This window comes from Poecilia latipinna, unplaced genomic scaffold (genome assembly GCF_001443285.1).
Source record: "Poecilia latipinna isolate Pla-1442-1.1 unplaced genomic scaffold, P_latipinna-1.0 Scaffold1048, whole genome shotgun sequence".
Lineage (NCBI taxonomy): Eukaryota > Metazoa > Chordata > Actinopteri > Cyprinodontiformes > Poeciliidae > Poecilia > Poecilia latipinna.
In genome coordinates, this window is record NW_015113664.1 from 177,991 (window position 1) to 189,998 (window position 12,008).

General features: G+C 38.0%; 1 long non-coding RNA gene across 2 annotated transcripts in view; it reads left to right on the plus strand.

Annotated features, from left to right (window-relative positions):
- Positions 1-1,506: 1,506 nt before the first annotated feature.
- LOC106959133 (uncharacterized) overlaps positions 1,507-12,008 on the plus strand; it is a 36,497-nt gene continuing 25,995 nt past the window's right edge. For both annotated transcript variants that reach the window (XR_001427280.1, XR_001427279.1), the window contains exon 1: positions 1,507-1,729. This is a non-coding gene — a long non-coding RNA (uncharacterized LOC106959133). The remainder of the gene's footprint in view (positions 1,730-12,008) is intronic.

Genomic DNA, 12,008 nt, shown 5'->3' on the forward strand with positions numbered 1-12,008 from the left:
CAGCTGCTATTTGTCTATAAATTAATGTGTTTTGGTGTCTGGAAAGTGAGCCCTTTGAAATATCTTTGGAATGTAACATCACACATTAGCTGTTACCTAGCAACCCCAGTGGAATTCCGCCCGTTACCTAGCAACCGTGGCTGAGTTCCAGCACGTTTGATCAGCTGGTTTTACCGCTGCATGCGTTGTACAATGGCTGCTGGGAAAGACAAGTGTTTTGTTGAATTACCGTGAAGAAGCCACTTGCTGCATTCTTGTTGGTTGCACAGGAGGCTCCACTTCTGCTTTTCAAATACAGCTCTGGAAAAACTTGACTACTTAAAATGAACAATTTCTCTGATTTAACTTTTTATATGTATATGCCGTTACTTTTATTTGAGTAATAATATGTTGAAGTGAAATTTTTTGGGCTCTCTACCCACTTCTTTTTGTTTAGAAAAAGACGGAACAAAAGTAGAGCTCATTTGTTTATTGGTTAAAGTAATTTTCATTAGCAACAACTTTAATTTAATTACATTCAAATAAATCAGCAGCAGGCGCTCCGAGGGAGCGGAAGATGGAATCAATTATTGTGGATATTTTACTTTTCTTTCTGACCTTAAATGCACCTAAATAAATTAACAATCCATATTTTATTGCATTTTGGGGGGGTTAATTTCCAGATTTCAGCTCTGCAGGGGACAGATTAATAAATAAGAAGCCAGTGGACTGTTTTTTTGTTATTTTAAAGGGGAAACGGAGGTGATGTTTGCTAGTTTTCTCTGTAAAGTCGAAGCGGGGCGGAGGAAACCGGGGAGGAAATCCTGCAGATTAAACCTCTGGACTCAGACATCTGGAAAGAGGGTGAGAGTTTCCCAACCGGCCCGTGAAACGACCTGGACCGCTCACAGATTTACAGCGAATATATAACGATCCGTGGCCAAACCGGCTGGTTTTCCCAACTACCGGTCAAAATGGCCGACCGAGGTCAGAACTGTTTATGTTACAACAGTTCTATTATCTAAAAGACCAAAAGCCTTTTTAAATAACAGCTGCAGAATAAGTTGATCCTCTGAATTAAAGTGTTTTAGTGAATCATAAGTGAAGTCGGTCGGTTCTGATGCAGCCAGTTGGGATCAGGCCCAGATGACGTCAGGATGTCTGTGGGAAAAAAAGGTTTTATTTACCTTGACACAAATAAATCACGTTGCTTCACTCGGTGATTAAAGCTCCTCAGCAGAACGAAGCGGAACCAACTAAAACAGAAACGCACTAAACAGTAGCATTCGATGACATCTAGGAAATATCTGCTGATTAAGGCGGGACATAAAACCTGACAAACTAACGAACCGCAATGGAAAACGAACTTATAATCAGCAAAACAAACTGGGTGGAGTGAACAATAATACATATAAACATCCAATAATCCATCCATAAATTATTAATGAGGCGTTTCTTTATTCTGATATTTAGGCCCTTATTTCAATGTATTTCTAACTTTTATAGCTTTTCATTACCTGAGTGAGCCTGAAGCTGCTGATCGGCCTCTGTTATTGTTATTGTTGTGTTTTCTCCGTGCTTCCTGTCCGCCATGATGGACCCACCTGCCCCACCAATCAGAGCCACCTGTTGAATCCGCTTCTCCAACCTTGGCCCGCTGATCCTCTAAAAATAAACCCGCTTCTTCTCTCCGTCGTGTCTGCAGGTGGAGAAAGTTTGTTTTGTTGCTCCTGTCGTCTTTCAGGAGCAGGTGAGTGTTTGCTGTTCAGGCGCCGAGAAGCCCAACTTTAACTTTGTGATATTTCTGTCAGTTTGAGGGATTTTTCTGTTTGTAGCGGATAAAAATGAAAACAGACGGATAGGGAAGCCAGGTTCTGGTTTGGAAAACTGCTGTTACTAACAGGAAGTTAAAGATTCACTGATTAGGAAACTGAGCGGCTCCAGTTTCCAGATTTAAAGTGTGAATGGATTTATTTATATTGCGATAAAACATGAAGCAGAGCAATATTCTATATCCCCATCCAATTATCCATCCATCCACATTTAAGGTCTGAATTAATATTTTAGTCTTTCTATTTCAGTAAAACTTTAATATTTGGAGAAGTTGAAGTAAAGTCAGCTGCTCTTATTGGGTTTTAAATGTTTCTGGTGGTTTTTATTGTTTGTTTTATATGTAAAAAAACAGATGACCGTCTGGGTTCTGGCTGAGTTTTTACTGGACAGAAAGATTCACTGAACAGATCCAGATGTTGGGATAAATCAACATGGCGGAGGGTCATTTCCACCTGCTGCGGTTGAACATCTGGATTTACACAACCTGACAACATGCATGAAAGCTGAGTGTGTTTTAACATTTCTCACCTTGTGAGGACAATTTTCTCTAATACTACACTGTGAGGACCAAATGCCCCTTGTGGGTATAAAACAACGAACACGTTTTTATTTCATCTCATTACAATTTCATTGAAAATCACTTGAATATTATGAAAAAGAATGTAGATAAAATTTATTCATTTATACTAATGGTCAATTCTAAATATTCCATTAAAATGCCTGAACAATAACTGTTCAGTTATGATTTATATTTTAGTTTAACACAATTGCATTATTTTTTTATACACAGAAGTTTCTAGGGGAACCTTTGTATTGTGTTTCTGGTACGCCTCTAAATCTGACGTACAAGTTGCGTCCGCTAACGGAGACGATAAAGCCTCTCCTTTGTCCCACTGGAGTTTAATTTTTTTCTTCAAACCTGATCTGATTGGACGCTGAAAAAGACTATTGTGCTAAAAGGAGTTAGCTTAACAGTGAAATTATTCAAACCTAAAATAGCATCTCAATGCTAAACATGTAGCCTCAGGACAGATGCTAATGCTAATGTTAGCTTCCGCGGTACACATTTCTAAAGAATTATATCGTTTTCATGAATTATTACTCAGAAGCTGAAATCTGATGGTTTAAAAGCCAAAATAACAGATTAAAAACAATACATTTATTTGTTTAAGCTATAAAAAAAAACTTACATTTTTAGCTTAAATGTAACTTGGTAGTAAAACATTTTCTTAAATTGGGAATGTTGGTTATGGTTTTTGATTAAAATGCAATTAATTACAAACTTTGTGATTTAGTCAATTTTAATCTAATCCAGTCTCTAATTTTATTTTATCATTCTAAAGAGCTGCAGGTTGCAGACACTTGGCCTAGTCAAAGTCCAGACCTAAACATAGTGGATAATCTGAGCCAAAAACAGAAATGACTCCCAGCTCTATCTGAGTCATTGGTGAAGAATTTCAGTCTGTAGATGTTTCAGAGTCGCACTAAAAAAATAACCACACATTTTGGAAACATTGAAACTGATTTATTTTCCTGCCACTTCACTGATCTGAACAACTTCATGTTGGTTCTCCACATAAAATCGGGACAAAAGGCGAAAGTTTAGGGATGTGAAAACATTTTAATGTGCATTAGGCTTCATACAGCACAGATTTTTTTTTTTTTAAAGGATCCAATTTGCGCCAAGACGGAGATTAAGGCGTTCTCGTCACCTTCTGCTCGTCTATATCGGTCGTTCACATAAATAGAAATCACACCTACAGCCTGGAAACGCTTCAAGTCTGCAGCAGAAATATTACGACGTCTTTATTCTGCAGACGGAGGAGAAAAGCTCAGACTTTGGGCGACGTAGATGGACGGGTCCCAGCCTCGGGTCACTGGCTCCGTGTTTTTCATTTGGCGTCCCTATCTGGGCCGCTCGCCGCTCTTTATTTCCTATTAGAAAGAGAAATGCCTAACCAGGAGAAGTGCTGCAGAAAGAAGGCAGAAGCACACGAAACAAAATGGCTTTCAATCACGCAGCAGTGGAAGGCCAGAGGTGCCTTATTTTCTCCTCCACAATGTCGGCTGCTTTTTATTTCCAGCCTCCTTTCATCGGCTCTCAGCCCTGTGCTTTCAAATCACATAAAAACGTGTTTACACACGCTTCGCGTGGCTCTGATTGGCTCCGCAGGCTGAGCTGGCTGCAGATCCACCCATTTTCAGGTCACATCCACACATTTTAGGGGTTTCTGCAAAAGTTTTGTCATTCAGAGCAACCAGGGGGAAACATGAACTTAACAAAAAAAAGTAAGTTTGTGTCTCATTAAAGCAAAACTACTTGTATATATTTTAGTTTGTTTAAACGGATGATGATTCAAAATAGCTCCAGTTTTTAAAAACAAAGGAAGGTATCATATATATATATCTGGAGATACATATTTATTCTTGTTTAATTTGAGTTGAAAAGAATAAAATGTCTCATAAAGGCGTATTAGGGCTATTGTAGATTTTTAAAAAAAGAGTAAATGTCCATCAAAAAATACTATTTTATATTAATAATTTTCTGTAAACTTTTTTCATAAATTTCTAAGTTTCAAAGGTGAAAAATGTAAAAATGTGCTATAAAGTCTAAAATTCGTAGATAAATTTTAGATATTTACACTTTTTTAAAGAAAAATGTCAGATTAACCCCAAGTTACTGAGATCCAAAAGTAATAAAAATAAATAAAAGAAAGTAAACTAAGACATTTTGAGAATAATTGTTTTTGGAAAACATGGAAATCTCTACGCTCCTCAAGTTAAAAATTAGCTGCAAAGAATTCACAAATTTTGAGGTCAATCCTTCTTTCTAAAAGGAACTTGGAACATTTTTGACTTTTCAAACTCGGCAAATTTCCAGCTTTTGTTTCTGAAAATTTGAGATTAATCTCAAAATTTCTGAGCTTTTTGTGAAAATTTGTTTTCTATTTCCAATGGCGCTGATACGCCTTCAGTTTTTCTAGCAAATGTTCAACTTTTCAAATTCAGAAATTTTTTTTTTTTCTAGACAATTTCAGAGATCTCAAAATTTAAGGGTCTTTTTGGCAGAAATTTACTTTTCTCTTTTTCTACATACATTGTCCCTAAACGCCGTCACAGACTCTTCAGTAACAGATTCTCGGCTTTTCAAAGTAAATAAATTCGGCCCCTTCTGGTTTTTGTTGTTTTCTGGCAGTGCTACAGCGCCACCGACAGGCCTGGCAGACCTACTACACCATTTCCTTTACATCCTGTCGTGGGGACACATTTTTGTCTTGATCATTTACAAAAGTTACATCACGTTGTTTCCATTCATACAAGACCTTCGACTCGGACAGATCTACAGAAAGAGACACAAACATGAGGAATCAGGAATAAAGGCAGTTATGAAGCCGGCGTTGAGCTCTTCCTGTGTGACAGTGATGAATAAGCGTTATTAAGCCAGAGACAGCGACCCGGTTGGGTCATTAATCTCCATCTGGACCATCACTGGACCCGTTCCTGGTCCGGCCGCCACATGTACGCGTCCCGACGTCGATAACACAAAGGAAGCAGAACCATTCGCTCACGTTCTGTCGTCTTCTCTTTAACCAAAACCAACAATCAGCGTTCGACGCACAAGGCGACTCCAATCAATCACTGTGATTAGCTTCTGGTTTGGCTAATTCTCCACTCTGTAGCAGAAGCCCTGCTGAGTCCGGGTGTCGCATTGCGGCTCCTGGCGGGACGTTCAGACCGGGATGGAGACTCTTACTGCATGTCGTCCCACTTCCTGTCTTGTAACTGCCACAGGAATGCATTTTCATATGTTTAAGTCGAACTCTGGATCCACCAATCCACGTTTTTCTCTCCCGATAACGGATATCTGATATTATCAGAGTAAAAGCTCAATATCATTGTTAAAACTTTCACATTTTTAAAGAAATATTTGAGTCCCCAAGTGAAGAAGTTGTTTTATAAAACAAACACCTGGGATTTTTTAAGCCTGATTAATTTTATTCCCTCAACTTTGCGTTTGTTTTCCGGTTTATCTGCAGAGTTCATCAGGGACAGATGAGGCGCGGTAAGATTGCTCAGATTTCAGTCGGTGAAGGTAAATATTATGAAATGGTCTCCAACACGTCCATTTCTACAGGAAATCTGTAGATTTATGACAGAGAGAGGATTTAAAAGAGCGGCCTTGCTCTGAGCTATGTTGGTAAAATAATATTTCAGAATAAGAAGTGCAGAAAAACTCCCACCTGGAGGCTTACAGTGAATGTTTCAGATAAGATGACCCTGATTGAGGCCGATTTTATGCAGAAGTCTTAACCTGATTGGATTACAGTTACTTTTCTCCTCCTTTTTGCGTCTTTATCCTCTCCTCGTTGTTTCCGCAGCCTGCCCTCCGAACAGCTCGCCCACCACCGCAGTCATGGTCCAGATTTGGCCCCTGGTCCCAGCATGTAATGGCAGACGGGGTTAGCCTGCGCTTATCCTACACATGCAGCTTATCTGGGACTGCAGGGACTGAACGAAACAAAACTAAATAAGGGATTTGGTGCCATCAAGACGGCAGATTTTCTCCTCAGCCTCAAGCAAAAACTCTTTGTTCAGTCAAACAGGCGGCTGTGGCTGAGCTGCTGCAGACGTTCATTTATACCCATCATGCTCTTCTACATGGAGTCAGACATACATTTAGTTAGATCTATATTTGATACAAATATATGGACAAAATGGTTGGTGCTTGTCTGTTAATGACCAAATAAGCCCACAATAGTCACTAAAATAACTTGAAACTGACGAAGGTAAAAATACATAAAAAATGTTCTAATCATTGACCAATAAAAACCTGATATTGCTTTTGAACATTTGGTTCAACTGAATTATTAAAAAACCTAGTGGGTAACTAAACACTGGGTTTAGATATGAGTTTGCTAACAACTTGGTTAGTAAGCTTGCTAACCTGGTTAGCTTCAAGCTAAATATTAAGTTTGAGGTAACTAAGCTTAGTAGCTAAATTAAGCATTTAGTTTGAAGCTAAGGCTTACCTTTAAACTATTTGGTTTGAAGCTAACTAAGCTAGTAAGTGACTTAGTTAGCTTGATAAGTAAGTATTTACCTTCAAACTAAATAGTTAATTGGGGCTCAATATGTACTTGGAAAGCAAAATATTTAGCTAGCTCAGAGCTAACTATTTATTTAGCTAGCTCAGAGCTAACTATTTATTTAGCTCAGAGCTAAATTGAAGCAATTTAGTTTGCTCATTAAATATGAATACTTTGGCTTTCTTACTAAATACCGAGGTTGGAGCTAAATATTTAATTGGGAAACACCAAAAACTAGATTAGAGCAAACTAAATATTTAACTGTTTGCTAAATTGGAGCTTACCAATTTCCTCACTAAATATTTATAGAGCTAAAAGGTTAGCTTGCTTACTAAATATTTTGGTTGGAGCTAAATATTTATTTAGTAAACAAAAACTAGCTAGATCAGAGCTAGCTAAATATTTAACTCAGAGCTAAATTGGAGGTTAATAGTTAGCTCATTAAATATTTTACGGAATTAAAAACATTTAATTTGGGCCTCTATATTTAGTTGATAAAATATTTAGTTTCCTAAGTAAATATTTAAGTAGTTCAGAGCTAATTGACCATTTAATCAACTCAGAGCTTGATTGCAGCTAACAAGTTAACTTAACTCTTTAACTTTAAATTTTTATGGGGTAAAAAGTTAGTTTTCTTACTAAATATTTAGTTTGGAGCTAAATATTTAGTCTGAAACTAATATTTAAAAATAAATCTATAACATAAGATATAAGTAAATATTTTCACCATGACAGGCTAAATAACCCAGTTATTTAAAATTTCTGACTGTAATTTTACGAAACACACTCCAGAGTCACAGCAGGTAGATTAAAAATAACAAATTAAATCACCTTTTCTATTAAATGTCCCTGAATTATTATTCCATTCATAGCTTTTCTACTGTTGTTTAAAAAAAAATGCAAACCAGTCTGAAAGATCAAGTTTCATTCCTCCAAGCTTCACATTTTGTGAACTCATGTTTTCCTTTGACCTTTCGGTAATGACTGCGGCGCTCGTCCCCCCCGCTGCGGATAGATCTTCCTCAACGAGCAAATGTTTTGCGCTCCTTTGGCAGTTAACCTTTGCTCACATCTGCTCTGGTCCATCAGCTGCCAGACCTGCTGATATCATTGATTTCTGTTCCACATGCAGACCTGCTGTAACTCCTGGATGTCCTCCTCCAAAGATCACATTTCGTGAATCCTGTCTTCCTGCTGCTCTGGCTCTGCTGCTCTTTCTAGAGATGATAGAAGCAGATCCTGCATTTCCACAATAAATGCGATTTAACCAGACTGAGAGCAGCTAAATGTTCATTACAACGCACTTCGGGGCCGTTTACGCACCGTGTGTTTTACATTTCAGGCTCATCTTTGCTCTCTTCTGCTTACAGCCAATTCCAGCAGCCTTATCGTGTTTAGGAGCGAAGCTGTTTGACATGCATTACGTGGTTCTGTCCATTTACACTCCATCAAAATAAAAGGGTGGGCCCATGTATCCATAAACGCTGGGGTTATGGATATAATATAGATAAGTCTTTCTGCTCCTACTCTCTCTGAATTGAAGCAATTTTCTGATCCTGTCGTGCAGAAATGCTGCAGCATACAGAAATGTTTGCTCCAGTTTCTCCTCAAACCTGCAGGGATTAAAACACACAAAGCATCACTTTTATTCCAACAGCCAGGTTTATTGTTAGGTGATTAATGGCTCAATAGGAGTAGATGAAGAACGTTGGTGAAACTTGTGGATCTGTTGAACTTAAACTACCTCTTTTTATTGAGACTTTTTAGTAGACCTAAGACTCACAAAGGCATTTAAAGACCAAATACATCACACTAGCTGCATTTCCATTACAAATATGTGCAAAACTTCGTTGAAAAACCACAATTTTGTAATTGCAGTTTCCATTAAACGCAATTTCTTACGCAGTCGCACGTTAGCTCACGCTTTAAGAAATTAAAAAACAAGCTGCACCACGGTCCAAATAGTACTTCCTGTCTTATTTCTCTGGTTTTCCGCCAGTGACATCATTCGGTTGTTCCTGTGATGTCTGACTCATCTGTTGTTAAATGCGGTAGAAGCTGAGGGACAAGTTTAAATATATAAATATCTTGGTAAGTAGTTTCCTTCACTGACTAAATAGTGGTGAAATGGAGGGTAGCAGCTAAGCTAACTATCCTAAAAGGTTGATAATCACACACAAGTCTACCCGCCTCTTTTAGAGAAAAAATGGATTGAAAGCTGAAATTCTGTCTTTTGTCGTTCTTTTCCCTTTTTTTGAACGCCTGTTTTATTTTTCTCGGCAGCATGTTATCGTTATTGTCATCCATTGTAAACACCGTCCGTCGGTGCGCCGTAGCAGGAACAAACCATTTCATGCAGATACAGGGGGGTGTTCACTAAATATGGATACGTTTGCTTTTTTGGTCTGGGAGAGACAGAATTTTACTTTTACCGCCAAAAACAATTAAAAATACATATTTTATTATTTGCAGGGGCCCAAAGACTGTTTTTTCTTTAATTTATGTAGAAGATGTTTGTCCCATTTTCGTGCGGGACCCTTACACGTAGTTCTCATGTGACGTCACACTTGTGAACTTTGTAACTGACCGGCATCTTGTCAGGCCGTTGCTATGGAGTTGCTATGACAACAGTAAGCAATCCACAAGCCTAGAACGAGCTCTCGCCTCGTTCCTGTCTCTATACTACTTAAACTTGTACTACTACCTATAAACGATATAAAACATTACATCCATTTCTTGATTAACCAACTAGTAACTTTTCAGAAAAATATAAAAGCTTGTTTTAAGTCAGTAATTTCTTAATATTGATTATTTTATTTTATTTTTTTAAGTACTGGCTCTTTTGGCAGATTATTTAACATATAAACTTATACCAAGGAGGAAATGTTGTTATAAGTGAATTAATCTGCAAATGGAGCTAGCACTTTTCTAAATCAGTATTAAAGAATTACTGACTTAAAACAAGATTTTATATCTGGTTGAGAAGTTACTTGTAAGTTAGCTTTGTCTTTCAAGTGTACTAAAATATTTGCACTAGAAACTAGATCAAAACTACTTTGTAATATTTTGTTTTATTCCTTTTTGTCCTGACTTTTCCTCCAGCACCTCTGCTCGTATGTCTATTTATTAGTATTTTTGAATTGAGAATGTTGCTTATTTATAGTTTTCAATCATTTGATTAATTGAGCTTTCATTCTGAGTAAAGGCAGGTGAAATCTTCATGAGCTCCATCTGATGTTTTATGAAATATGCATGATTACAAACAGATGAAAGCAGTGAAAACACAACCTCTGTTCCTTCTATAAATCAATTTTAAGCCCGTATTGCACATGAGACGAGCCCGGCAGATTTGTCGCCTCTGTTCTTCATTTTGCGGCCTCCTTTAAAGCCGTCTCCTCTTCCCGTTACGCGCTTCGACCGGCGTCTCAAACCCCTCAATCATCTCCTTCCTCTTTGATCGAAGTCCAGCTTCGAGTGCCGCTGGAACACGGAGGACTTGGTAGGTGCAGCTGCCAGCTTACACAGATATTACATCATGTTTATCTATGGAGGAGCGAAGATTCACACCAGCTTTGATCCTGACTATCTTCTGCCCTTCTGCCTCCCTTGGGTCGGATACAAGTGAAGGCCATAACTTCTCTTAGATTAAAGCGACTAAATCCCCTTTTACCGGCGACCAGAGATGCAATTGGTTGACCCTTGACTTTTGACCCGTCCCATGAGGGCTGCAGAAATAATAAAACCCTGTTAACCAAACCCTCTGGGGGGGAAAAGCAGCAGGATGACTTTGAAGCGTCAAATCAGTGCGACCTTGCTCTCCGCTTGCACTGGAAAGAAGAAAAGGATTCGCTATGGCGAGGTCGAGACGTGTCCTTCTTGGAGAACCCGGTGCTGGATGCTGCAAATCCCCTGAAATCCGTCTTGACTTTTTATTTTCGAGTGATTCTGAGCCACCTGACTCTTCGCCCCGACACTTATCCGCCTCAGACGTTCAGGCTTTTCTCCATTACGGTTGGAGGAAGGTGGGACTTTCACCCCACCATGCTTTTTATTTGCTAGCAGCTGCTCTCCTTCACGTGCCCCTGAGCTACAGTCGCTCAGAAATGACAGATTATCATATAGTAAAGTTTTTGGAAAGTTTTATTTATTCACCAGGAAAATCCTGGGATTTAAAAATATCCATTTTGTAAGAGAATCTTAGTCAAAACTGGCAGCAGCACACCATTTATTGTTTATTGTGTTTATTATTATTATTAGTTTGCCATTTTTATTTGTCATTCTAAATTTGAACATTTCGGGTTTTATCCAAATATTTGTACATGTTTGGTGTTAGTTTTAGACGCAATCTTGTGTTTTAAATAATCTACGGACTTGTCCACATGTAGGCGGATATCGGGGAAATCGATTAGTTTTATGCAATTTGGCCTTTGAAAAATCTATCAAAAACGACAGATTTTTAGCAATTAAAATCAATCATTTTTAATAGCTAAAAACAATTGATTTTAGCTATTAAACACAAAAATCAATCGTCTTAGTGTTTACTGGCACTAAAAATAATTGATAATAAAAACTCCGGCCAAAATGAAGACTTATGAATTCTTCCTTTTTGTGTTTTTTATCATGGCCCTAATCCTCTGTAAGATCCAAAAAATTGAGTCCAGACAATGAATCACTTTCAACAGATGATAATGTGAATTTGTTTCATTGGATTTTGGCTTCGATGCCTTTTTGTGTCAAAATTGCATTTCAAAATTACTTGTCTGCTTTAAAAACAATGTAAATTTGGATTGTAATGTATTTTTTTGACATCTCCGGCTCTCCATTTCCATTGTCACTATTCAAAAATAAAAACATTTTGATGTCAAACTTCACCTTCAAGTTATAAAGGTTGGTAAAACAGCAATTGGAGTAACATAGGGACAGGAGTTCACAATTTAGCACAGAGAAATTACGTGACGGCCAGCACTGTCATGCCACTGTGTGTGAAACTAGCATATGCTGCCCTTTAGTGTACATGTGCATTTTGTTTGTACACTAGGCCTCTGATGGCGGAAAAAGGAGTTTAACGTGTCACTAATGTACAATGGGGCTGAACCCTCAGGGACTTTG